The 27595-nt window shown below is 34.3% G+C and overlaps 1 protein-coding gene across 2 annotated transcripts in view; it reads left to right on the top strand.

Moving 5' to 3' along the window:
• PCCA (propionyl-CoA carboxylase subunit alpha) overlaps positions 1 to 27595 on the top strand; it is a 337827-nt gene that overhangs the window by 19723 nt on the left and 290509 nt on the right. The gene's annotated exons all lie outside the window — the stretch shown is intronic.

Raw genomic sequence — 27595 nt, 5'->3', positions numbered from 1 at the left:
AGCATAACGCTAGTATCACTAAGGGACTGCTGTAATTGTTTAACCTTTCTAAAAGCTTTACTATGTTCAGCAGAAAATTTGATAAATGAAAGATAGGCTAATGCTAATTGGACATGAATGAAAGAAAGTATAGTATAAAGCAGGGAACAATGTATAATTTCATTAAATTTTTAGCACAGCAGGCATTTTTTAGCAGTAATGAACTATGAATGAGTAGTAGAAAAAATCCCATGGGAAAAGAATGTAAATTATTGGAACTTTATGGAATGAAATATAAGTAGTTGTACTTTAAGTTACTGTTTTTCATTCTACTTTTGATTATAGAACCTATTGATAATGTCAGCTTTTATTGTATAGTAATTTAATACAAAGAATTTTTAATTTTTGTGATTTCTTGTTTTATCTAGAAGTATGTTGTTCATTTCGCCTTATGACTTTCCTTTTTAAAAAACAAAATGGTTATTGCAAGCTACTCTAATTTCTCAAACATAAAGGTTAAGTATTCTGATCTAGTTTATTTGTAAGTGTTTGACAGGAACTTTTAAAATATTCAGCTTTTACTTAAAAGCAATTAAGTAAACTTGTTTTGCATATATTCTGTTCGATTTTTTTGAGTTTTGGTTTTGGCTTTACTAGTGATTTGTTTTAACTGCTAGTTTCAATTCCTCACAAGATATTCATAAAACAGTGAGAAAACTTTTACTTCAGTCTCTTTCTCAATTGGCAAACTAAGGCATTTGTTTAGAGCAAACTCTAGAAAAATGTTTGTGTCACCATCAAGCTAGTTAATAAATTTAAAATTCACTTTTCTCAACTTGTGTTTATTTTCAGTGTATTAGGAGGCATTTTTATTCATGGATAAATAGAAAGAGAAAAATGTTTTAATTGTGGACAATTACTATTTTTAAGTTCTAACAGTAACCTTTTACTTATTTTTTTCTATATCAAAATACAGATAATTCTTTATGCTGTGTTCTCATGGAGATGATTGTTGGTATTGGTAGTCCAAAATTATACCTTGTTTCTATATATTTATATTTCAGTGTTGGTATTATTGAATGATCTACTTTGGAAGTTTTTGCCTCAAGTAGCATGACTAACTGTTCTCATTGTTACACTTCTAGCTTTGTATTCACTTTGTAGTCACTTTCTAGGTTTTGAAAAACTAGTTTCAAAAGAGTTGGTCTAAGTTTTAAGTCTGTCATTTATATCCTTCCTAAAGCAGAGGTGGTAGTTTTATTTTAGTCACTTCTGTCTGAAAGTAGAAGTGAGTATATCAGAGGTTATAATAATTTAGAATAAAAATTGCCAGGCCTCCCAACGGAAGCAATGAATGCTCTGTCAAACTTCATACGACCTACTTTGTTAGTTTCTGGAAATAATACTATAAGTAAAAGGATAATAGTGATGGTTGGAATGTTCAAAGTTTAAATAAGCCTCAGCTATAGGGCCAAATCTACTGTTTGAGTTTCACTTCGGTCTCAAGAAAGCCAAAAAGGTGAATTCCTCTAACAGATATTTTGCTTCTTTAACATGCGATCATAAAGTTTCGTTACCATCATATCTAATCAGCTTTACAGTATTGCTAATAGGAATAAGGCATGCTAGTTAGATGTATTGTTAATGTTTAAATGTTTATTTTTAGGAGGAGAGCATTTTAAATGTAACTTGGAGTCAAAAATCTTAGACTGTGTGTTAATTTGACTAATTGAAATGTAAATGTTATTGCAGTAGGAAAATACTGTAACAGTTGTTTCTAAATGCTATTAATTTTATGTTAAAACAACTAATTTTTAAACAGTTAAGCAGGGAAAAAAGACTAACGGTTACTACTATTTAACTGATAAGTTACAAAGAAGGAAAGCCAACTAACTTGCAAAAAATGTTTAATGGAAAAAAGTTAACTTTTAAAGATGATTATGCAGTTTACTTCCATGGCTTTCCTTCCCCCGATCATGTTCTTCAAAATTGTCTTCAGTATTCTTGGGTCTTTGCTCTTCCATGTGAATTTTAGGATGAACTTGTCAAATTATAGACACACACTCCCCACACCACCAACTTTTAGGTACTATGGACAAGGCTTCTATAAACACTCTTGTGCAAGTCTTTTGTGAACGTATGCTTTCATTTCTTTTGGATAAAATACCGAGGAGTGGAATTGTTGGATCCTAGGGTAGATGAGGGGTGAGCAGCCTTTTCCTGTTTGGATAATAATAATAATATATTATCTCTCTGGATAGTAAGTAAGTATATTTTAAACTTTGCAGTCCACATACAATCTGTTTGCATATTCTGTATGTGTCGTTTTTATTTTTACAACCTTTTAAAAATGTAAAAACTATTCTAAGCTTGAGGATTGTACAAAAACAGTTCTAAGATTGGATTCAGCCTATGGGTGAGTGGTATTTTGTTGACCCTGGCATAAATAATGCATGTTTAACTTTATCAGAAAATGCAAAACAGTTCTCTGACATGGTCGTATCATACTTTCATGAATAATGTATGAGTTTTCGGGTTGCTCCATGTCCATGCCCACACTCGATGATATCAGTACTTTTGATTTTTGCCATTCTAATGGCCATTATATGTTGTTATGGTTTTATCCCTGGTGAATATTGATCTTGAGTATCTTTTCATGTTATTGGCCATTCATTTATATTCTTAAGGGTTTGTTCAAACATAATGAAAGCTTGAAGAGTAGTACAGTGAATACTTATATACTACCGTATGCACTAAGCTTGGTCGCTTGGTTCAGGAGCTTCAATCAGGTCTCTCCATTATAACGCTGCATTTCCCCTCTTTTCAAATTAGTTTTTGGGGTTGAACCTTTGAATCCATATGACTATTTTGTTCCCTCAACAACCTTGCATCTAACGTTTTTGCATCCAGTTACGAAAATTGCCTGACACATGGTTACTTTAGCTGCATTCGTTGTCTTTTTTATTATGTAATTGAATCCTTCTTTCATGTCTTATTCATTTTTAGTATACTTATTTAGTATACTTAAAGATTCTATGATATTAAAGTTTCTAGGTATCTATTTCTGACTCTTCCTCACAATGAATTGTTTGCTTATGTGTGTAGATTTTAACTTGGTACCTCATTTTTGGTATTTTTATTGTCGAATTCCAGCATGGTTTGGGTTGCAAATCTGGGCCCGTGGGTGGGTGCTATGTTTATTTTGTGCACACATACATATACAGTTCTCCTTCTCATGAGGCCCATGGTTTCTCATGTCCAGAAGAGACTTTTTCCTTTACTTTGAACCACAGTGGATATTTTGTTTTCTCCCTACTTAGTAGATTGATTCCTCCCTCTCCGCTTCACTGAGGATGTAATCTTTGAGCAACCAGGCTTTAAATAGGGAGTTTTTCTTATCTCCAACTCATGCATGTAATATCTGTGTTTTTCTGAGGATTAAAACTCAATTCTCTAGATTGAGATCCCTACATCCATACTTCAAGATTAGCTGTAGCTTTGGCTCTAGTGGATACTGCCTTTTAGCTTCCTCTTTCTTTTTGATCCTAAAGGATTGCTTATAGTTTCTTGTAAGCCAAGCTATTCATTAAAAGGATGTTTGTTATATTTAATCTAGGCTTTCAGCTGCTTCTAGGGAGGGTTTGCAGGTTAACTAGTTGTTTTATTGTTGGATTGTCTTAAAATAGTATGACATTCTGTTCTCTGTTGAAGTTCTCTTGCTTTCTTTGAGAAGGTAAGACTGATCTAGAGCAAAGTTAGACTTTAGCCAGGAAAACAGTTCACATATACTGATGAGAATAGTGCATCTGCATCCGGATTATGAAGCCAGAGTCAACAAGCAGTGTAAAGTACTCTAGTGGGAAATGGTCAGGACAGGAGAAAGCAATATGAGAGTTAAACTTCTTAAAAAGTCATGAATTATCTTTTATGTGTCATTCTCCAGGCCCTTATTTAGAAAAATTTATAGAGAATGGCTTAGAAAGGGAAGATAGTCCTAGTGGAAGACTATATCCTGCTGGGATTTTTGAAGGGATTGTATTATATCTGTAGATCAATTTGGGGAGTATTATTGTCTCAACATTTTTAAGTCTTCTATCCATAAACATGGATATTTTATTTGATGTTGTTTTACTTATGTAGGTCACTTTAATTTTTTATAATTTCTTTTATAATGTTTTACAATTTTTAGGGTATAAGTGTTGTACTATGTTATATTTATTCCTAAATATGTTAGTATTCTTTTTGATGCTACTAGAACTGTTGTTATTTTCTTAATTTTAATTTTTATTAATTGCAAGTGTATAGAAATACAGTTGATTTTTTGTATAGTGATTTTGTGTCCTGTAACCTTGATGAACTTGTTTTTAGTTCTAAAAGTTTTTAAAAATAGATTCATTAAGATCCTCTCTAGGAGATCATGTCATGTGCAAATAAGAGTTAGGTTTATTTTCATCTGGATGCTTTTTATTGCATATTCTTGCCTGATTTCCTTGATTTTAGCTTTCAGAATGATATTGAATAGAAGTTATGAGAGCAGGTATCTTGTTTTGTTCCTCATTTTAGGGGGAAAGCATTCAGTATTTAACAATTAAGTTTGATTTAAGCTTCGGGATTTTTATAAGTTCCCATCATCAGGTTGAGGAAGTACTTTGCTATTGATAGTTTGTTGAGTATTTTTTTTTTTTAAATCATGAATTGGCATTGGAATTTTTCAAATGCTTTTTCTGTGTCTACTGAGATGATAATGTTTTTGTCCTTTATTGATATATGGTATTTTACATCAAGTAATTTTTGGATGTTAAACCAGCCTTGCATTCCTAGAATAAATCACACTTGATCATGGTGATTGTTCTTTATGTTGCTGGATTAAATTTGCTAATGTTTTGTTGAGAATTTTTTATTCATATTTATAAGAGATATTGGTCTGTAGTTTTTGAGTCATGTCTTTGTTTTTGGTATCAGAGTGACCTTGGCTTTATATAAGATGGGAAGTGTTCCCTCATCTTCTGTTTTAGAAGAGTTCATGAAAGATTGATATTATTTCTTAAATACTTGGTAGAATTTACCACAGAAGCAGTCTGGGTCTAGGCTTTTCTTTGTGGGTAGTTTTTTGATTACTAATTCAATTGCTTGTAAGCATACTCAGATTTTTCTATTTCTTTTTGAGTCTGTTTCTACAGTTCATGTCCATTTCATCTAAGTTATCTAGTTTATTGGTATATAATTATAGTATTTCCTTATTTCTGTTTCTATGAGGTTGGTAGTAATGTCTCTTCTTTCATTCCTGGCTTTAGATATTTGAGTCTTCCCTTTTTTTTTTTTGGTCACTTTAGCTAAAGATTTTCAGTTTCATTGATCTTTTTCAAGAACCAACTTTTAGTCTCACTAATTTTTCTCTTTAATTTTCAAACTCATATTTACTGTAGTCTTTATTATTCTGCTTGCTCTGGGTTTAGTTTGCTCTTTTTAAAAAAGTTTAAGGTAGAAGATTAGGTTGTTGATTTAAGGTCTTTTTTAGTATAGATGTTTAGCTACACATTTTTTTCTAAGTATTGGTTTAGCTGTGTCCTATGTGTTTATCTTCATTTTCATTTCTGGAAGTATTTTTTGGTTTCTCTTGTGATTTCTTCTTTGACTCACTTGTTATTTAGGAATGTATTGTTTAATTCCATATATTTGTGATTTTCCCATGTTTCTATTACTGAATTCTAATTTTCTTCTATTTTGGTTGGAGAACATTTCTATCATTTCTATCCTTATAAATTTCTTGATGTTCTATGTTTTTTTTTTTTTTTTAATGACTTATCCTGGAAAATGGTCCATGTGAACTTAAGAAGAATGTATATTCTGTTCTTGTTGAGTAGAGTGTCTTTTAGGATTGGTTCATAGGGATATTTAGGTCTTTTTTCTTGTTCTTTTGATTGTTCTATTGCAAGTGGGGTGTAATATGCTTTTAATCCTTTTATAAAAAGGTTAGTTATTTTGTTTTGCTCAATTTGCAAAATTGGTGACAGGTAATTATGTAGGCCTGTAATTGCATAAGAGCCTGAATAATGTAAAAAAAAAAAAAATCATTAACTAAAGGACTCTGTTAAGGAATGGAATGGAATGGAATATCCAGGACTTGAAATTCTCACAAGAATTCTTTGCAATTTTCAGGAAGCAAGAACTTTTGACACTATTTACATTGCTCTAGACTTAGAGAAGAAAAATAGATTCCTCCTTTCCTCCCTTTTTAAAAGTGAAGCCAGCACTATAACTCAAATTAAAATTTAGACAAATATCATAAGCAAAAAAAAAAAAAAAGAAATTGCAATGACTATTATATGTATTTATAGAAGAATCCTAAGTAATGGAAAATATAATTTATATAAATAATATGCTGCAGCCATGCAGAGTACATTCATGACATTTCAATATGGCTCAATATTAGAGACTATAATTTAATTGAATACACTTAAGGTCAGTGGAAAAAAACTATGATCATCTTGAAAGAAGCCTAAATATCATTTAAAATAAATCCACTGCCTTTTCCTTGTAAACTTTCTAGTAAAAAAGGATTATATGAAAGACTGCTTTCCCATAATAAAATGGTTATACCTCACAGGAAGCATTCTCATGAAAGTCAGGATGAAGACTGATAATTTACTATCATTATTATTTAACAGCATGCTAGAAGTGCTGGGTAATGCACTAAGGCACTCCAGTTTTAAAATGGTAGACAGGAAAGGCAGAAATATTAATATTGTACTGAGTTTTTACTTATACAGTCAACTGAATAACTCTTTAGAAACAGTAAAAAGAGAGCCTGAATAATGTTTAAAAAAATATAAAGAAACCTGTAGTTTATATATATATATGTGTGTGTGTGTGTGTGTGTCTGTCTGTGTCTGTGTCTGTGTCTGTGTGTATCAACAAGGTATAAAGTAAAACTTAAAAAAATGTAACTTCATGGAATCAGTGGAAAGAACACTTTATGAATTTAAAATGAAATTTGTAGGGCTTATGTGAAAACTTCTTGATTTGTATAGGAAAACTGAATATTGTAAATGCTAGTTATTTCTAAGTTATCTACATTTTTATATTATATCCTAATATGTACTTTTGGGAGGGAATTGACAAAGGAGTAAATGGCCTGGAAAATTCTGAGGCTAGTTGAAGAGGGGACTGTCCTAACAGATATTAAAATATACTGCCTTATAAAGCAGAAATAATTAGGACCACTCTATAAAATTTTGGAGCAAGAAGAGTCAGGTCTTTGGAATAAATTCATTAACTTTTAGGCAGAGGGCTGACGGGGGAGAATTTCTGAATTTGTCGAAGAGGGCCTTATTAATATTGACTTAGAAGGCAGGAGAAGTGTATTATAGGGTTGCATGCTATTAATCTATTGTGATTTTAGCTAGTACCAGAGAAGTTAAGAATATAAGGAATGAGAAATGTTCGATGGTTTTAGCGACTAGGACTTTAGGAAGGTGGGTCCAGCTTCATTAGTTTGGTGAATAATGGGAGCAAAGAATTTGAGAATTTAGAGATTCTTGTATTCTTCAAAATGCATGTTAGATAACTTTAATAATACCTTTATTTGTTTTCAAGTATGCCTTTCCATAAGAGATATAACAATATTTTGCTATCTGTATCAAACCTGTAAATTTAGGGTTTTTATTTTTTTAAATAGAATTGATTCTGTACTTTAACCTTTGACTGTGTACCATATCTAGACTCCTCAATTGAGCTTATCGATATTTTGTTGCTTTACCTGTGTACAGTAACATTGGATTTAAATGAGAAATAACTAATATTTACTGTTTTGAAACCAAATCCTAAAATCAGGGAAGTGGTCATTGTGACTCACATCTTTGCCAGACAGCCTGCTGTTTGAAGTATGATTCCTGGTGAGTATTGTAGTCTTAGCTTTAGGATTTGGTAATGAGATTGAGTGGGGTTTCCTATGTGCACTCTTGGATGATTGACAGTAAGGTGAGGGGAATCATCACTTAGCATGCCTACCCTTGATAATATTTCCCTGCTGTCTGGGGAGGTACCGAGGACAAATAGGACTTTGTGATGTCTGTGTAATTAGTATATGATGGTTCCAGCTGAACAAACTGGAGGGTAATGATCAGGTAAATGGAGATGGAATACATTAATGTAGGCTTAGGTATAAAAGATCTTAGGGAAGAATTTATCAAAATTTTATGGTATTGTTAGACTATCTTTATTTTTTCATATTTGTATACACATATTTATCTGTTTGTTAGAATATCTTCAGTTTTATTCTAGATGTACACAAAGATTAAGCAATTTAAAAGTAAAAACTTAACACATTTACTTTTTCTTATTCACATGACTTACTTTTGAGGATATTTTTTCAAACTTTCTGTTTGGAAAGGAGTTAAAGTTCTTAACTTTAAAAAAATTATTTCACAAAATCTGTTAATGGACTTATTTGCAGCTAATGCAATCATTGATCCTTAAATAGGAATAAATGACCAGAGTCAGCTTTGTAAAACTTTTTTGGGATGATAACTGAAAAGTCAGGTGACCTTTTAGAGAGAGTGTGTGTGTGTGTGTGTGTGTGTGTGTTCGAGATGGTATATTTAAGTAAAATTTTCTTAAATTGTTTTTGGGTAGTACAGACTATTTTAAGATGATGGCAATCATGGTTCATGCTTCCTAGTTGTTCTTAATTACGTCAGAAGTATTTCCAGTCATTTAGATTGCAATAGAAAATCTCTAGGATTCTTAATTCATTCTTGCAAAAAATACTAATAATTGTCATTGTTCAACATGAAGTTTCCTTACCAGCAGCATAGTTTCATGGCAAAGCTTCTGATGGTGACTGTAATACTGCATTTAATGGAAGGAAGCAATTGGTTTCATTAATGTGATTTTGGACCTTGGAGTTCTGGTAATTGGGTAATTAAAAGAATTTTAAATGGTATACTTGCTTTAAAACTTGCTATTGCTCACTTTTCTTATAAAATTTAGCTTCTCGTAACCTTTTTTGGATTAAGAATAGAGTATACCTACCTATGCAGATTTAAAACACTAAAGTTTTCAGTAAAGAACTAATTAGGAGAGGAAAGCATTTAAGATGTTTAGACATTTTTCTTCTATTCTCTTTTGTTTTTGTCTTTGGAAAAACATGTTTTGCAGAAACAATATACTATATCAATTTAAAATGTTTTTATTATCTTGGCGTTGCTAAATTACTTTCTCTACATTTTTGGGTAAAATGAAATAGGATAGGATTCTTGGTAGGAATTTGTTCACATTAATATGGCTCATCAGGGACATTATATTTAATTGGAGATCCTGCAGAATAGTAGCAGGAGGCTGAAGAGAATTATTTAGCATTAGCAATGGCTCGTCTGGGAGTTGTGCACTAATCAAGGAGCTTGAGTGTTAGCAGTGGGGATGATGGGAATTATGACGATTATGACATGTAAGCATGTCTGTGTGTGAACTGGACAGGCAATGAGTTAATCAAGAAGTATATTAAATGGCTCCCATGCTGATTCATTATTATCTACCATAGAGCCTGTCAGGTTGTGTATTTAAAAAATACAGTAATTGCTGAATTCAGCATGTATACATTCAGCCACCATTCTTTCCTTTTCAAGAAAATGACCTCAAATTTCCTAGTACATATAAAAATAGAAAATTGTATAAACTCTGCCGTCTGTGATTTGCATATTTAAGTATAGGATCTTTGTTTTTTAACACTTTAAAAAACAAAGAGTGAATCTTTAATTTCTGATTCATTTAAAAATCTGTTTGATTTGCCCATTTATGTATTTATTATAAACACTCTTTGGCTGATTTTCTACTACATAAAGAGTTGGTGTTCAAAACCAAAATTTATTCATTTTCATGATGAAAAAAATCCAATATTTCAGAAAGACATTAATATTTAACACATGAAGCTGTAGACAAATCAAAGCATTAATCTTTTCCACCATCATAATGCTCCAAAGTTGGGGTGGGTGTGGTGGTGGTAGAAATCTCCTTTGCTCTAGTAGGTGGTCTCTTTGTGCCAGGTAGACCCATTCTGTGCCCAGCATGGTTAGAGCCATCTGTCATGAAACTATCAGTTAGAAATGATAGAAATGTACATATTTTTGGGAAATGGAACTAATAAATTGAATTCCTTTTAGAAAATAAATTGAAATGCAGCATAAATCCATGAGCAAACTGGATCATATCTATAGGCAAATTTATAGAGTTACTGTACAGATGAACACACAATTTTTTTTATTATAAGCACTGCCAAATTTAATAAAACTTTCCACCAAACTATGACCTTCATGTATTAACTTAATTAAAGCAATATTATGGGTACTACTCCAAGTGTTAACCTGTGGGTGGTGGTTACTGAAATCCATTATCTATGGAGTCAGTACTAGTGGTCAGCCGCATTAGAAATAAAGCTTGGAACCAAGTCCCTCCCTTGGGTGCTGTGAGCTCAGCAGGTTAAATTGTCAAAACCCGTTAAAGCTTCTTAAAAGACGGATAATTTAAGCCCCCTGGAGCTAAAAGTAAACCAGTCATTCCAGTCAGGAAGGACTCTGACTTTATTTAGCTGCAAGGCAAAAATTACTTTTGGATAGGAAAAAAAGGATTTATAACGGTATCTTCATGTGTAAATTATTTTTTTCACATATGTGTTAGTATACCTTGCTATTTAATAAAGATATTTCAACTTAATTTATGGAAAGTGACTTGTGCAAATTTTCCTTTATAAAATCCTAAGACCTTAATTTTCTTTAATAAGAACTTTGTCCTTATACTAAAATTTAACTTATACTCAGAATATTTCACTATTTTGTTATTACTTTGTATTTGTATATTTTAAATTTTCTGGTAAATTTAAACAGCATAGTTTGAAAAGGAACATTGTATTTCAATGTAATTCGTACCTGATGGCATGAAAAGGTACCTATATGGATTAATTGTTCTCTAAGCATCTATTTAAGATTTAGAAGTTCTGTAGTCTTAGTGGAAAAGCATACATTAAATAAAAGATCTAAAAATAAAGCTTACATTTATAAATAATAGTATTTTTTATATTTCGGTGTTTATAAGGCCCCAAGTTAACTCATATTTGTTACAGCCTCACTTAAGACCTCTTAATGGAGGGAAAGATATTCTAAGTAAAAATACTTATTGAGTAGCTACTATATACTAGAGAATCAGAATAATTATATAAGGGAAGTATTATTCTCGATCATTTTAGATCAAGAAAATTGGGACTTCAAGACATAAAGGTTGCCGGAGATCATCTAGCTAGGTAAGCAAAGGAGCTGAGATTCGAATTATGTGTGACTCTCAAGTTGTAGCATATTGCTTCCCATACTAAGTATATAGAAAAGTACCTTTTTTCCCCCAAAGAAAGTAAAGTTTATTACTTTGAAGGCTGTATTAGTGCCTGTTGTGGGTCAAATGCTAGTTGATGGAACTAGAATAGTGACCAGGAGCGACATGATTTCTGCTTTCATGGCACTTATAGTCCAGTGGTAGAGAAAGATCTAAGAAAATATACAAATAAGTAATTACAAACTGTTGTGTTATGAAGGAAACAAACCAGCTGCTGAGAGAGAATAATGGGGCACTCTTCATTAATAAGGTGGTGTGGGAAATTCTCTCTGAGGGGGTAAAATGGAAACTGAGCACTGTCTAGATGCTTATAGTGGGTTATGGTCTGTCCAATGGAGAATTTGTAGGCTTAGGACAGAGAGGAGGAACCTTGTCTTTCTATATGAGAGACTGGCAAGTCCAGGTAAAAGTGCAAATAAGTAGTATTTTTAAATGTCTAAGTTTGTAAACTGGTGGCTTCCAAGTCTTCCTGTGAATTAATCATATATTAGTTTAGTTTCCACATCTATAATATATTCCCCAAATGGATATTAGATATTTTAGTACAAGGGAATTTATAATTAAATATAGCAAAGTAACTTCAATCAACTTATTCTAATTAAGTGTTATAGATCCCTAGGCTACACTGATCAAACTCAGCTGGGATGCTCTACATAGGGGAAAGCAGTTTCAAAGCTACAAAAACTTGTTTGTGAAGGCATTCATGTAATTTTTCCTCAATAAGAAATGTCTCTACATAAAATTTTTTTTTTTGTTTTTTGTTTTTCTAAATACTATTTTGGGGAGTCAGTTTTAGGTTCACAGCAAAATTGGGAGGAAACTACAGAGATTTCCCTTATACCTTCTGCCTCCACACATGCACACACTCCCCATTATCAGTGTCCACCATCAGAGTGGTCTATTTGTTGCAATTGATGAACCTATACTGACATCACAATTACCCAAAGGCCGTTGTTTATATTAGGGTTTGCTCTTGCTGTTGTACATTCTCAAAGGTTGGAAAAATATATAGTGTTAAGAATCCATTATTATAGTGTTATACAGAGTATTTTCACTGCCCTTAAAATCCTCTGTGTTCTGCCTGTTCATCACTCCCTACTTGGTAACCCCTAGCAATCATTGCATCTTTTTACTGTCTCCACAATTTTGCTTTTTCTAGAATGTCATGTAATTGGAATTACACAGTATGCATCTTTTTCACATTGGCTTCTTTTACTTAGTAATATGCTTTTAAAGTTTCTCTGTCTTTTCATGGCTTGATAGCTCATTTCTTTTTAGCACTGAATAATATTCCATTGGATGTACCACAGTTTATCCATTTATCTGCTAAAGGACATCTTGATTGCTTCCAAGTTCCAGCAATTATAAATAAGGCTGCAGATTTCTATGTGGACATATGTTTTCAGCTCCTTTGGGTAAATACCAAGGAGTGTGTGATTGCTGGATCATATGGTAAGAGTATGTTTAGTTTTGTAAGAAACCGCCAGACTGGGTTCCAAAATGGCTGTACCATTTTGCATTCCCACCGTCACTGAATGAGAGTTAAGTTTCTGCCTCAGGAAACTAGGAAAGAAGAGCACTTTAAATCCAAAGTAAGCAGAAGAAATAATAAAGATTAAAGCAGAAATCGATGACATTGAAAATAGAAAATCAATAGAGAAAGTCAATGAAACCAAAATCTAGTTTTTTTCCTTATCTCTAAAGAACCTTCCACATTTCTTGCAAGATGGGTCTACTGACAACAAACTCCCTTAATTTTTGTTTGAGAAAGACTTTATTTCTCTATTTTTGAAGGATACTTTTACAGGCTATAGAATTCTAAGATAGTGGTCTTTTTTTCTCTCAACACTTTGAATAGTTTCACTTTTTTCTTTCATGGCGTCTGATGAGAAGTTAGATGTAATTCTTATCTTTGTTCCTCTATAAATGCTTTTTTTCCCCCTTCTGGCTTTTTGCTGGACTTTATTTTTTATTTTCTGCAGTTTGAAGATGATTTGCCTAGCCATAATTTTTTGGGTATTTATCCTGGTTGGTGTTGTCTGAGCTTCCTGGGTCTGTGTGTTGGTATCTGACATTAATTTGAGGGTAAATTCTCAGTCATTTCAAATATTTCTTCTGTTCCTTTATTTTCCTTCTGATTTTCCATTATGTGTATGTTATACCTTATGTAGTTGTCCCACAGTTCTTGAATATTCTATTTTTTTTTTTTTCAGTCTTCATTCTCTTAGCTTTTCTGTTTAGGTGTTACTGTTGATATCTTCAAGCTCAGAGATATTTTTAGGTGCCATGTCCAGTCTACTATTAAGCTCCTCAAAAGCATTCTTTATTTCTGTTAGGTTTTTTTTTTTAATCTATAGCATTTCTTTTTGGTTTATTCTTAGGATTTTCATCTCTTTGCTTACTTTGCCTATATGTTCTCACTTGCCATCTACTTTATCCATTAGAACCCTTAGCGTATTAATTATGGTTGTTTTGAATTCCTGGTTTGATAATTTGAACATCCCTGCCATGTCTAGTTTGATACTACTGTCTTTTCACATTATGTTTTTTGCCTTTTAACGTGTCTTGTGTAAATTTTCTCTTGATATCTGGACATGAAGTACCAGGTAAAAGGAACTGCTGTAAATAAGCATGATTTGGTGTCTGACTTTTAGTGAGCCATATCCTCTGGACTATGAACTTTACAAGTTTTTCTGTTTTTTTTTTTTTTCCTTAGCTGCGCAGGATGGTTAGAGTGCCTTAGAGTTGAGTATTTCCCTTCCACCAGGTCAGTTACTTCTTCATAATACACTAACAGTTTAGCCTCTGACTAAGTAGTTTCTCCTGAGGGCAGTCTTCCTTAAGTGCTCATGATTATCCTACAATGGTTCCTTCTATCTTTCTTCCAGAATCATAACACCCAAGAACAATTACTTTGTCAGTCTTTTCAGGTTTTTACTTGTTAGGACAGAGTGGTGACTGTCAGCTCCTTTACATGTGGAATTGAAAATTGGAAGTCACATATATAATTTTTTTCTGGGAGGTGTTAAAAATTAATTTATATTAACTATTTTTTAAGTGTACAGTTTATTGACATTAAATATATTCACATAGTTTTTCAAGGTGAAAAAGATTCTGGAGATGAATAGTGGTGATGGTTACACATAGCAATTTTAAAGAGATACGTTTATATTTTGGTAATGTTTTAAGGTTTTCTAACAAATTTTTATCTATCCTTACAATATTTTATTAGCTTGCATTGTATGGGTTTGGAAGGAATGACAGATATTCAACACTTAACAAGTATTGATTTGAGCACGTACTCTGTGAAGGTCCTGTATCTGTTGATTCTGATACCAATTGCTTGGAGTTAGCACAGATCTCACAGGTTAAAGGTTCAGTCCCACAAGACTGCCTCCATTTCAGATGCTGGTCTCAAGTCCTAGGTTGTCACCTGTACATTTGACTAACTGGCATTAAATCAGGGATTCCTATAGCCCATTCTTCAGGTTCGATAATTTGCTGTAATGGCTCAAAGAACTCAGGGAAACACTACTTTTATTTACCAGTTTGTCATATACAGTATTATGAAGGATATAAATGAATAGTCACGTGAAAAGGGCTATAGGCCAAAGTCTGGAAGGGTCCTGAACAGTGGAGCTTCTGTTCTGTAGAGTTATGATGTACCTGGCATGTGGATGTGTTTACCAACCAACCCAGAAGTGTCCTGTCGGCACCATTATATGGCACGACTGATTAAATCATTAGCCATTGGTGATTAACTCAGCTCCAGCCCCTCTCCTCTCCCTTGAGATGGGGGATGGGGTTAAAAATTCCAGCTCTCTAATCAAGCCTTTTCCTGGTCACTAGCCCCTATTCTGAAGCTATCTAAGGGCCCCCAGCCACAGTCACCTTATTAGCATACAAAAAGACACTCTTATCACTCCTGAGATTCCAAGGATCTTAGTAGCTCTTGTGTCAGGAACTGGGGTCAAAGACCAAATATTAGAACAAAAGATGCTCCTAGCACCCCTATCTATCAGGAAATTGCAAGGATTTTGGAGCCCTGTGTCAGGAACTGGGGGCAGAGACCATATGTATATTCTTATGTCATAAAGAAAAAAAAAAAAAAACAATGGGAATTTACCCGCTCTCTTGGTACTGTAGTTTCATCGATTGGAGAAGAATGTTCCTTTTCTGAATGTTTTGGCTCCTGCAGGCTCCCATTTCTACCACTGCTGCTGTAGCCATAGAATTACTTGGGGGCTGGGGCACAAAAAATGGAGTTGAAAAGAAAACAACCACCCTGGGAGATTTCTATAGTGTTGTAAATGTTAGGAGCTCCTTTTTCTTCTTGAGTCACAAGTATAGGGCTTCTGGAGTTCTCTCTGTTAGCACCCCAATGTATACTCTGGGTATTGGGCTTTGTTGATTAGGAAGGGGGATCATGGAGGAAAGGAAAATGCTAAAACTCACTTCTGGTTTATAGTAATTTGAATTCTGTTCTTCCTCAATCTGCCTGCAATTACTTTTTTTTCAGGGTTTGCAAATATTTGATACATATATTCTGTTCAGGTTTCATAGTTTCATTCAGCGAGACAGACAGTGGAATATGCTTATTCCATTTTACCTGGAATTAGAATGGCCACTGGTGTTTCTTAAAAGTCACTTAAAAACAACTGTGGGAATGAATTCAATGCAGCCGAATGGGTTTATTTAATGGTAAAGGGAAACGTAGATAGAACATAGAATAGTTAGACAAGATAGTAGAAAGCATAGACCTCTAGGGTAAAAATGGAATTAGGAAGTAATGTTTCTAGGGAAAATGTTTGGATCACTTTTGAGTTTTAGAAATAATACTCAGATATTCATTTTTTTTTTGGTCTTTCTGTTATATACAATTTTTCTTTTGATGGGGCAGCTTTTTCTCTAGTTCTTTCTGTTCAAAGAGCCAGCTGCCACCTCTATTAAGGTAGAGTTTTCTACCTTGGGTTGTCCAGAGATGTTCCTTGTAATATGAACACATTAATCTACTCTTTCACACAAAATAAACATGCCAGTAGCTATACCTAGCATTCTTTCCTAAGCCAGCTGGACATTGAATTTGGAGAAAAGTTAGATTTTGAAATAAAAGACAAGTAGGAGTAGCCTTACTAAACTTTTTACTTTGTGGAGCACCAGGAATTTTCAGGGGAGCATTTAGGTGGTTAATTTTGCTATTTTTAATATTCATCTGAAGCTCTTGGTGAGAAACCAACCATAGACTGTAAATCAAGTGTTTTCATGACTTTTATGAACCCAGCAGCAACATTGGATAATGAAATCTGAGGTTAGAAAGCTAGCTTTTGAAGTTTCTAGGAATGCCTTGATAACTGGTAGAATAGATAATGCAAGAAGATACCACCATTAAAATGCATGACTGGAGGAATGGTAGCATGTGTTAACTAGAGCCAGGTTGCATTTGTGGTTTTAGTAAGTTAGTAACTAACCGTATTTATCATTTTCATGTACCCATTTTTATACCAGATCAGATCCTTATTTAGGATTTGTTGACATTTTTCATGAGAGTCTTAAAAATAAATTTTAACTGTTTTATTTTAGAAAACTATTGTTCATAATTTTTGACTTTTAAATTGACTTTTAAATTAAAATAGAAGTACACGCACTGTATTTCTATGATAAGAAATACAAACTTTTAAAAAGTCCTTACTCCTAATTCAAGCTGGTGGAATGAGTTAGATTTCACCTTCCTGCCCCAAATTCTCAGGTGAGAGAAACATTTAAAACAAGGAAAATAACAAACCAGAATTCTGATGGAAAATGGAGGGGGGACTATGATCCTGGAAATTATCAAGAATTTCTGAAAGTTAGCCGATGGGATCATTCAATAGAAAATCCCAGTCTAAATCACAGACAGGAGATAATGGCTTCAAAAGGTATGAGAAGCTCCAGAAGAGAAAGATCCAGAGAAAGAAAGGGGACTTGGGGCAACCAACAGGATGTCTGGTTAGGAAACCTCATGACCATCCAGCCGGAGGAATCTTCCATGAAGAGTCTTCATTAGTAGGAGAAATGGTTGGTAAACTGATAGAGCCATATCTTGAAATTCTTTAGTAGTTAAAAAGAATGAGTAGTTAAAAAGATATCTACATATTGACAGAAAACATTTTTAAGACAGACAAGATTGAAAAAGAACTTGGGGAATGATACCTACAGTATAATATTATACTGTAAAATTCCTACACTAAAATGTTTTATATATATATTTTAAATTCTATTTTATTATTAGTTTCAAGTATACGGTACATTGGTTAGACATTCATATAGTTTATAAAATGATGCCCCCGACTTGCTCTTTCTCTGAGTCTCCACCTAGCCATTACATTAATGCTAACTGCATTCCCTATGCCACGCTCTCCATCTCTGTGACCGTCTATCAGCTACTAATTAGTATATGGTATTTATCTTTCTCTGACTTATTTCCCTCAGCATAATAACCTCTAGGTCCATCCATGTCTTTGAGAATGGTAGGATTTCATTTTTTTAATGCTGAGTAATATTCCACTGTATATATGAACCATAACTTCTTTATCTAATTGTCTGTTGATGGGCATTTAGGTTTCTTCCATATCTTGGCTGTTGTAAATTGTGCTGCCATGAACATAGGGGCACATAGACCTTTATGGATTATTGTTTTGGTTTTCTTTGGTTAAATACCCAGAAGTGCAATTGCTGGATCAAAAGGTATATCCATTTTTAATTTTTTGAGAAACCTCCAGACTATTTTCCATGTTGGTTGTATCCATTTGCAATCCCACCAATAGTGTATGAGAGTTCCCTTTTCTCCACATCCTCACCAACACTTGTTCTTTGATTTATTGATGACAGCCATTCTGATAAGTGTGAGGTGATATCTCATTGTGATTTTAATTTGCATTTCTCTGAAGATTAGCGACCTTGAGCATCTTTTCATTTGTATGTTGGCCATCTGTATTTCCTCTTTGGAGAAATATCTCTTCAGGTTTTCTGCCCATTTTTTAATTGGATTGTTTTTTTTGTTGTTGAGTTGTATGATTTCCTTATGTATTTTGGAAATTAATCTCTTATCAGATGTATCATAAGCAAATATCTTCTCCCATTCAGTTGGTTGTCTTTTTGTTTTATTCGTAGTTTCCTTTGCTGTACAAAAACGTTTTAATTTGATAGAGTCCCATCTGTTTATTTTTTCTTTTGTTTCCCTTGCCCGAGGAGATATATCCGAAAAGAAATTACTGTTAGCAATATCAGAGAGTTTACTGCCTATGTTTTCTTCTAGAAGTTTTATGGTTTTGGGTCTTACATTTAAGTCTTTAATCCATTTTGAGTCTGTTCTCGTATACGGTGTAAGAAGGTGTCCAGTTTCTTTCTTTCCTTTTTTTTATGTATCTGTCTAATTTTCCCAGTACCATTTATTGAAGAGACTATCTTTACCCCATTGTATATTCTTGCCTCCTTTGTCATATATTGAGTGAGTGCATAGGTGTGGATTTATTGCTGGGTTCTCTATTCCATCGATTAATACAACTGTTTTTATGTCAGTAAAATATTATATATTTTTATAGTTACATTATGTAAAAGCATAGACCAAGGGTTCTCAACAGTGGCACTACTGACATTTTGTATTGGATAATTCCTTGATATATATAGGTGGCTGTTCTGTGCATTGTAGGGTATTTTAAAGCATCCCTGGCCTCTGCCCACTAGACACCAAATATGACTCCAAGTCATACTTGTGACAACCAAAACTGTCTCCAGATATTGTCAGCTGCATCCCGTGGGACAGAATTGCTCCCCATTGAGATCCCCTGGCATAGACAAAAGTCTAAGCATACATACTCATGTGAGACGTGATTATTGGAGAGAGTGTAATGGGGATGGAGGTATGATCAGTGGAGTTGTTAGCTTTATTTTGAACAAGAACAGTGTTAATTCCAAAGACAAACTGAACAATACCTTTACTTCTTTATAAGACAGCTCTTGTATTAAATTTAAAACTTGCAATGGTTGAAAGAAGAAATACAAATAGTTTACATGAAAATAAACTTTTAAATGTATAGTTTTAGCATTTACACTTTCAAATATTTCTCTAATAGAAATATAAATGTGCATGTTCAGGGAATGTTATCACTGTTCGTAATACCTACAAGTTGGAAACAATGTCCGTTATTAGGGGAATGGTTAAAACAGTTATGGTTTACCCACATTCTTAGGGATAGTGTGTGTAGCAGTTGAGCAAGTTGCAGAATGTGGTGTGATACAATTTAAATCTTAAATAGAAAACCATACACTTTTATGTCTACATATACATATGAAAATGTTTAGTGAAGTCTGGAATGACACATGCAAAACTGATAAATGCTTTTAGGATAGGAAGTGAGACTGGGAGGTCTCTAATGAGGTAATTGTTATCTGTACTGCTTAAACTTTTTTAAAAGTCCAAAATGGAGTATTCATACATTACTTGGGTAATTAAAATAAAACTAAAGCAATTAAGAACATCATGCATAGTGTGATCATTTAGTGGCACACATTGAGCTGCTGAGGCTCTAGTAGTGCTTTGAGATCTCATGACTTGGTGGCTATCCATGTTTTATTAGAACTAACATTTAGCTATTCATATGGTTTGGAAACACTTTTTTAAATATACTGATTACAGTGGAGATTATTTCTTAATCCTATTCCTAGAATTTCATACTACCATTGTTTTAGAAATCTGTATTTGGAAATATTCTATATCTGTGTATTTAAGTCTTCATCATTAGATTCCTGAATGCATGTGTAATAGCTTTTCTCTGGTAAGTAGAAAATGATTGCATGCTAGAGCTGAGCCCTCATTATTGGTATTTTTTTTTTGTTTCATTTTGTGTTCCTTTTTTCCTCCCTTGTGGCAGTTTTTCTTAGATGGTATAATAGATATTTTAACTATATAACTAAGTTCTACCAATGCGTTCTTTTGTCAGTGATAGGCTGGAAATTATGATGAATCTATATAGCTTAAAAATGTTTTTTAATGTTTTTTATTGTAAAATATAACATTTACCCCATTATTTTTAATTGTGACATAGTACATTTACAGTGTTGTGTAACCATCACTACCATCCATTTCCAGAACTTTTTCATTGAATCTTGATAGATTTTATAGGATGTCTTTCTAGGGTTTTTTTTTTTTTTTTATCTTCATGGCTGTATGTTTGACTTCTGATAGTGGTATTGTTTCCATCTTTGGGACTTGTGTGAACCAAGGTATACAGACTCACATATGTTTCTCGGAGGAGTGGTGATCTCTGAAAAGTTCTGTCAGTCTGAGATCAGAAAGTTTTATTGAAGACCGTGTGTGTGTGTGTGTGTGTACTGAACTTTCCCAACATTTATAGAGAAAATAAAGTCAAATGTCCTTGCATTCCCTAACATTATTGTTAAGCTGCACGAAAGACTAGTCTTCAGTTTTTCTTATCTTGCTTCACATTCTGCTTTTCAACCCAGAGAAGTCTGGCTTCTATATCTGTCAAGTTAGTTCTTTCTCATTTGATAGAGTCATTGATTAAACATTTATATCATATCATTGTGCTATGTGCCAAGAGTGACTCGTATAGCAGAGCTCTCAGCATAAGAGATTTAAAAAATTTTTACATAAAATTTCCCAATTTTTACTTAACGGTTTTATTGAGGTTTAATTTTCTCATCATACAGATTACCCATTTTAAGTGTACAATTCAATGATTTATAGTAAATTTTTAGAGGTGTGCAACTCTCACCACCGTCCATTTTTAAAAAATTGCCATCACTCAGAAAGGTCTCTTGTGTCCATTTGCAGTCACTTCTTGTTTTCACCTCCACCTAGGTAGCCTCTGATCTGCTTTCTGCCTATGGTTTAGTATTTTCTAGACATTTCAAATAAATGGAATTATATAATATTTGGTCCTTTGTGTCTAGCGTCTTTCACTTAACATAATGTTTTTGAGATTCATTTATATTGTTATATGTAGTGATGCGTTCCCCCTTTTTTAGCTGAGTACTATTCTTTTGTATAAATATAATGGTCCCTGACTTAGGATGGTTCGGCTTATGATTTTTTGACTTTACAGTGCTGTGAAAGTGCTATGCATTCAGTAGAAACCACAACTTATGGTTTTATCTGGTGTAACCCCATCAAGTGGAAGAGCATTCGTATAACATATTTTGTTTCTCCATTGACCAGTTGATGGGCATTCGAGTTGTTTCCTGTTTTTGATTACGCGAATAATGCTGTTATGAACATTTGGGTACATGTCTTTGTGTGACCATGTATTATTTTTCTTGGGTATATACCTAGGAGTAGAATTGCTGGGTCATTTGGTAACTGTACTTAACCTTTCAAGTACTGCAAGACTGTTTTCCAAAGCAGCTACACCATTTTACATTCCCACAAACAGCGTATGAGGGTTCAAATATTTTCATCAGTGCTTGTAATTACCTGTCTTTTTTTTTTTCACCTGTTTTTTTGATTATAGACATTCTAGTGGGTGAGAATTGGCATCTCATTTTGATTAATGGTGTCTTTTGAAGAACAAAAGTTAATTTTGATGAACTTGAATTTATCAAAAATTTTCTTTTATGTATCAGTCTCTAGGAGATTGACATCTGCGGAGTATATCTCTTGTACTTTTTTGCCTTCTGCTTCTGGTTGGCTATTGGAAGACATCAGCAGGAGATGAGGCTATTTATCTTACCTTCACTTTCCTGCCTTGCTGCAGTGCTGATGGTGGCTGCTTTCTTCTAGTGCTGTAGTAACTGGTAGAGTGTCCATGTTCCCCAGTTCTACTTATGTTCTTCCTCCTCTGAGCCCCTTCCGGACTAGGGGTAGTCATGGCTTCCTACTATTGCTAGTCCCTGGAAAACTCACCATTTTTTTGATGGTTCCTTTAATCCTGTTCACATTTCTTTGTTATTTTCAGTTAAACATATTTAAGTGTGCCACTTTATCCACAGTAAATCCTTACTGACATTAATTTGAACAGAAAAGCGTTTCTAAGGCAGAGGTTGGAAAACTTTGGCCTGTGAGCTAAATCTGGTCTGTTGCCTGTTTTTGTAAATAAAGCTTTATTGTAATATAGCCATGCCCCATATGGTTTGGTATTGTCTATGGCTGATTTTGTGCTTCAAAGGCAGGGTAGAGTGGTTTTGATAGACATAAGCTACAAAATCTAAAATATTTACCGTGTCCCTTCACAGAAATAGTTTGCCGACTCCAGTTTTAATGCCTGTAAGGTAGCTCGCAGAATCCCAGGTGGGCCAGAAGACCACAGATAACCCACTCAGGCAAAATAAGTCTGTTCTAGAATAAACCCACTTTTACTACTGACCATTTTTGGCAATTGTGATGATCTCGGGTAGACCCAGATGGTCTTGGGTAGACCTAGACATTCTTCTAGAGCTGTCCTAGTAGAAGAACTAACACATTACTTCTGTGCTTGTCATGAGATGTCATCTGCCTGCAGAAGTATTACCTTACATTACTCTCATTTTTTTGGATATGTCTGATTGGTGGAAACGAGGTCACATATATGCACACTAACTACAAGGGAGTCTGGGAAATGTACTTTTATGCTCTCTGCCATTATTAACAGAGGGAAGCAAGCTAGAAAGGAGTGTTGGAATGTTCAGTGAGTCTACCTGCAGCATTTGCCATGAGAAATTACCAACTACATTAATTCTTTTTAACATTCTAAGTTATTAAATTTATTATTTTCTTTTCTCTCCTGCCTATAAACCTAACACAAATAACTAAAATAGTTACATGCCAGGGAAGTACCCCATATCATAGAAGATAGGATTAAATTTGCTACAACTCCATCAGTGCCAAAAGCAAGACTAAATCAGAGCAAAACAGTTTACAACTCTCAACACAGCAAATAGTAGGAATGTCAGCATGGTGACATCGGTCACTGGCTCACAAGTCCCACAGTAGGATGTAATTGATCTATTTAGAAGCAACAAATACGATGGGGTTGTGTCATGGCTAAGAACACAGGGCTGTCAAGAACTGTGAAGGATCTGAGATTTTACTCTACTTGCAAGGTAACAGCCTCTCACAGTTTCTTGGATGCTAATGGAACAGGGCTCTCTAACTCCCAGGCCACAGACTGGTAGCATCCGGGCCTGTTAAGAACCGGGCCACACAGCAGGAGGTGAGCGGTTCGCCAGCGGGCTAAGCTTCATCAGTATATGTAGCCATGTCACTGCCTCAGCCTCCACATCAAATCATCAGGCATTAGATTCTCATAGGAGCATTGAATCCTGGTGCCAAAATGGTTGGGGACTGCTGTAATAGAAGATATGAGACTGTTGGGTTAGAGATGAAGAATGGTTTATTTACAGCTGTAGCAGTGATCAGAGTATCAGCATTTTTGCCCTGGTTCCTCACGCCCCAATTCCCACAAGGTGATATGATGAGGGTCAGGTGAAACCTGCGCATGCAGTGGTTTGCATTATACAAGAGGAACCCTGAACTTAGGGTTCTTCTCACATAATGAATCTTTTATAATGGCTATTAGACTTCTGCCTTTTGCTTTAGAGTGAGACACTATGCTTCTCTTCTAGGGCTGTTGGCTATATAGTCACTCTTGCAAATATACACTTGACCCCTGAACATGGGTTTGAACTGTGAGGGTCTCCTTATACATAGATTTTTTTTCAGTAAGTATAGTTGGTCCTTCATATCTGTGTTTCTCATCTGTGGATTTAACCAACCACAGGTCGAAACAGTATTTTTATATTCTCAACCTTGGTTTCCCACCTGGGAATTCCCATAGTTCAATCTGGATGTGAAGGGACGACCACAGAGTCAAAAGTTATATGTGGATCTTCTGCTGTGCAGTGGTCAATGCCCTTAACCCCGGCATTGTTCAGGGGTCAGTGATCATTTGAAACAAAAGGCAGTCAGCATCTTGCTCACATGACATGCAGAAATGTAGAAGACTCACACAAAAATTCTTGCCAACTAGGGCCAAGGCTCGGCACCTTCTGTAGCAAGCAGCACACAAACCAGTGCGCCTCCCTCAGGAAATGAGTAGTTCTACAATTGTCACACTATGGTTGCTTGTCTTGTTTAGTTGCCTCTGTGAGTAGCTACAGAAACTACTCAGAATCGAGGGGTGGTTTTGACTTTGCCATTTGGAACACCCAGATGTTTGGGGTGCTCAGGCCCCCAAAATTGTATAACTACTAATTATTTCCCTCTTTGACCCTCATAAACTCTAAGATTGACTGGGCCATGTTCTTATGAAGTCCCTACAGTAAGTCTTTACTTAATGTGGTTGATGGGTTCTTTGACTTTAAGGAAAATGATATATAATAAAACCAATTTTACTGCAGGCTAATTGTTATAAAGAGTTAAGTTTCAATGGCATCTTGTCAATGGTAATGAAATGGCATTATTTGGGGTCCTGCTGTACTTCCATTTCACTAATCTGGTTCTTCTCATTAATAAGAATTGAGTTAGGGGTTTGTGGTAGTGATTATATTAGAAATGTTATTACAAGTAATATCAATATTACAAAGTACAGTGACTTAAATAGGATGACTTTCAAGTAGTTTCTCATATAACATCTGGCCATTTTAGGTTGGGGAGGCCAATCGGTTTCAGAGGATATTCAGGGGCTATGGTTCTTGCTGTTTTGCTTTGCTTTCCCCTAGGGCATGGGTGGGCAACTTTTCTTGTAAAGACCTGGGTAGTGAATATATTAGGTTTTATGGACCATACAATCTATCTCCCAACTACCAACTCTTGCCATTGTAGCACAAAAGAGGCCATAGGCAATAAGAAAATGAATAGGTATGTCTTCGTTCCAATAAAACTTTATTTACAGAATCAGACATTGAGCTGGATTTGGCCCTCACTATAGTTTGCTGTCCCCTGCCCTTGGGAGTTTGCCTTAGTCTGCATTTGGTTGCTGCAACATCTATGGTCCAGGTACAGGGAACGAATATAGCTGAAATTCAAGAGAAGTGTCTTGTGTTTAAGTTGTAGATGATTTGGAAATTGTACGTTTCACTTTCTGATTCCAGTGACTCAAACGTATCGATGTAAGAGAGTCTAATAAATCTGGTCTCTAGCTGGGCATTCATGTGCCATGGGAGTAGGGGAACAAAGGTTTTTGGGCATAATAGTGGTCTGCCACAGTGTTATGATGTCTGAAGGATTAAACTTTTTCAGAACAGAGAGACATAAACCCATGATAGTTTAACCTTTTAACCTATACTCTAGGTCTAGTCAGTTCCTCTTATCAGAAATTGATACTCCAGAGATGGATCTCAGTCAAGACCAAATTCTTAGTAAGTGAATTTTCATTGGTGAAAGTAATGGTTTTATATTTAGCAGTATGGATATTAGACATGTTGCTTATTAGTGAAATTAGTGCAAGTTAAGATATTTGGATTGGCTAAAATATTCTGGACACCTTTCACCATTGCATGAACAAGACATAAGAATCTAGTAGAGCACATACCTTTAGGAACGGTGCCCTGAACTTGAATTTTTCATTTTTGGTATCCAGCCATTGAAGAGGATTTTTGTTTGCCTTAGAGCAACTCTAAGGATATCAGAAGCCTGCCTTTGGAATATTATTACGTCTCCTTTGAATGACCATTTCATTCAAGATAGTGATCAGATAAGAATAGGGACTTTATGCAACATGTGGAAAGGTTGTACGAAGCATTGTTTTGCTGTCTTCCTGAGAAATGTTTGCTTAATAAATGTCTATATATGGAGGAATTTGGACTGAGAATTGCTTTTATTATACATTTTTTTTAGTAAGATACAGGGTAAGGAAGTAGCTAAGTCTTGCCCATCTTAGACTTCTTTGGTATCCACCATTATTTCCAAAAAGAACTTGAGTTGTTCTTGACCAAAGTGTCCTAATGTGTTTGTTCTTTCTTTTAAAAAAGTTTTTATTGTGGTAAGAACACTCAACATGAGATCTATCCTCTTAACAAATTTTAAGTGTATAATACATTATTGTTGATAAAAGGTGCAATGTTGTCAGAAGTCTAGTGCTTATTCACCTTGCTTAACTAAAACTTTATGCTTGTTGATTAATAACTCCCTGTTTCCTCTCCTAGTCCTAGTCCCTGGTAACCAGCATTCTAGTCTTTTTAGATACTATTTTAGATACCTCATATAAGTGTTCATCTTTCTGTGTCTATTTTAGATACCTCATATAAGTGTTCATCTTTCTGTGTCTGGCTTATTTCACTTAATGTAACATCCTCAAGGTTCATCATGTTATCACACTGCAGAATTTCTTTTTAAAGGCTGAATAGTATTTATATGTGTATACCATTGTATGTATATACCATACTTTATTGGTTCACGGACTTTTAGGTTGTTTTCACATCTTTCTTGTTCTCTCTCTTTTCTTTTCTTTCTCTTTTCTTTTCTTTCTCTTTTCTTTTCTTTCTCTTTTCTTTTCTTTCTCTTTTCTTTTCTTTCTCTTTTCTTTTCTTTCTCTTTTCTTTTCTTTCTCTTTTCTTTTCTTTCTCTTTTCTTTTCTTTCTCTTTTCTTTTCTTTCTCTTTTCTTTTCTTTCTCTTTTCTTTTCTTTCTCTTTTCTTTTCTTTCTCTTTTCTTTTCTTTCTCTTTTCTTTTCTTTCTCTTTTCTTTTCTTTCTCTTTTCTTTTCTTTCTCTTTTCTTTTCTTTCTCTTTTCTTTTCTTTCTCTTTTCTTTTCTTTCTCTTTTCTTTTCTTTCTCTTTTCTTTTCTTTCTCTTTTCTTTTCTTTCTCTTTTTTCTTTTTGGATCCTGGCTTGCTTGTATTTATTGTGTTTGTGAGAGATGAATTCTGTCTCTCTCCCTATCTCCTGCCTCCCATACCTCTAGCTCTGCCATTCATCGTCAGAAAGCTTACATTGAATTATTTAATCTTAGGTGTTTTTAACTTCTTACATTCCATAGATTACTTACCAAAGGCATTTGTTCAATTTTTTCCTAGGCTAAAAAGGCACTTAAAACCTTTCTCAGCTATCACTGCCTCTCTCAACTTTTACCACCAACCATATCAACACCCCTCACTCCTCCTTCCACCCCTACCTATCACTATTTCTTTCCCTGCTATACTCCACAATCTATTTTATTGTACCTTGGAACATTGACATTGCTTTTGCTTTCATACTTGGTGTCTCCTCCTCCCTTCCATCTTTCATCTTTCCCTTGATGCTTATACTCCAGAAGTCAGTGAAATGAGA

The sequence above is a fragment of the Pteropus alecto genome, unplaced genomic scaffold (genome assembly GCF_000325575.1).
Source record: "Pteropus alecto unplaced genomic scaffold, ASM32557v1 scaffold13, whole genome shotgun sequence".
NCBI classification, from domain to species: Eukaryota; Metazoa; Chordata; class Mammalia; order Chiroptera; family Pteropodidae; genus Pteropus; species Pteropus alecto.
This window is presented reverse-complemented; position numbering and strand designations above follow the sequence as displayed.